This window comes from Leptinotarsa decemlineata, unplaced genomic scaffold, assembly GCF_025532065.1.
Source record: "Leptinotarsa decemlineata unplaced genomic scaffold, Ldec_3_MD MMD2_tig00000882_RagTag_RagTag, whole genome shotgun sequence".
NCBI lineage: Eukaryota > Metazoa > Arthropoda > Insecta > Coleoptera > Chrysomelidae > Leptinotarsa > Leptinotarsa decemlineata.
Genome location: NW_027412556.1, coordinates 5228127 through 5229542, shown reverse-complemented (window position 1 = coordinate 5229542; position 1416 = coordinate 5228127).

Sequence of the window (1416 nt, the reverse complement as noted above, 5' to 3'; positions counted from 1 at the left end):
AGCCTGAATCACTTATCAGAAGTGAACAGGAAAAAGTGTTTCATCGGGAAATTTATTTACCGATTTAAAATAGATAGTAGATCAGATCGTATTACGTATGATAAGCAATTCAAAAGTGCTCGACCTTTCGTTTTGAAAATATATAAGGTATCCCAAAAGTCGGTTATCAAGAACATGTCACTTCCAATTCGAGAATCTTATTCAATATTTTATCGTTATTTTTTCTGTACCAGCCTCCTGGCAAGTTTCAACCGTAGTCACTACTGTTTTGAATTTAAAAATCGTTATATTATGCTGAAGAATGTTAGAAACACAAAAAATCAATTACATCAATGAATTTACTAGGAAAGCAGTGACACAAATATTATTCATCCTGCAAAATCTAATCAACATGAAACACTCAATGAAAGATATACTCAGACCTATAATGGACCTACTTTGAATTTTCGCAGAGTGACACCACTCCAGACTCAACAATACATCAGTGGTATGAAAAGTAACTGTGCTGGATCTGACAGCATTTCTCTCATTATGTTGAGATATTGGAAGTTATTTTATCAACCACATAACACACATATTCAATTCCTCTATAGAAACAAATCATTTTCCCTCTGCATGGAAACATGCAATTGTAGTCCCTCTGCCAAAATGTGAAAATCCAACTGAATTATCTCATTTGAGGCCAATAAGCAAACTGCCTATCCTATCTAAAGTATTCGAGCGGCACGGTCTAATAGAATATTGATGATTTATCTTCTAGTCGATTGATGGTGGTTGGATTCATGGTTCAGATACTGTCCCGTATGCTGCAAGCCCAAAATTTCCGAAAAATTTGCATGGCATGAGCCAACCGATATGCCGACATACTCAGTAACTTCTCTGATGCTGATTAAACGATTTTTTATAACAATTATCTCCACTTCCTCCAGGGCGAACATCGCCATACACATATCCTCGACCTTCTGTTAAAGGCTTCTTCACTTGTAATTTTTGTTCGACTCAGAGCACATTCACCATATGCCACTGTCAATGAAATCGCTAATCTAACGTACATAGCTCCCAAAATTTGAACGATTATCTGGTTTGTTGATGTGCGGAATCAGCAATGGAAGTCGAGTTTCTCCATGTGAGTGAGTTTGAAATAAATAAAAAGGAGAAACGTTCATAAACAGACCACCAAAAATGCAAAGAACAGACAATAGTAGGCTTATTTGCAGAATTGATTGCGGAAAACATTACGAGAATCATTGTACAATCAATGTATTCCACATAGAGAGATCCCTGATGAAAAAATTAAAATCAAAATGATATTCATTGAAAATACACTTCAAAATTCAATTATCTTTCTTCATATCTCATAACATTTTTCTAACTATCCTTATCATGAACAAATTTTCAAATTCCCTTTCATAAAGA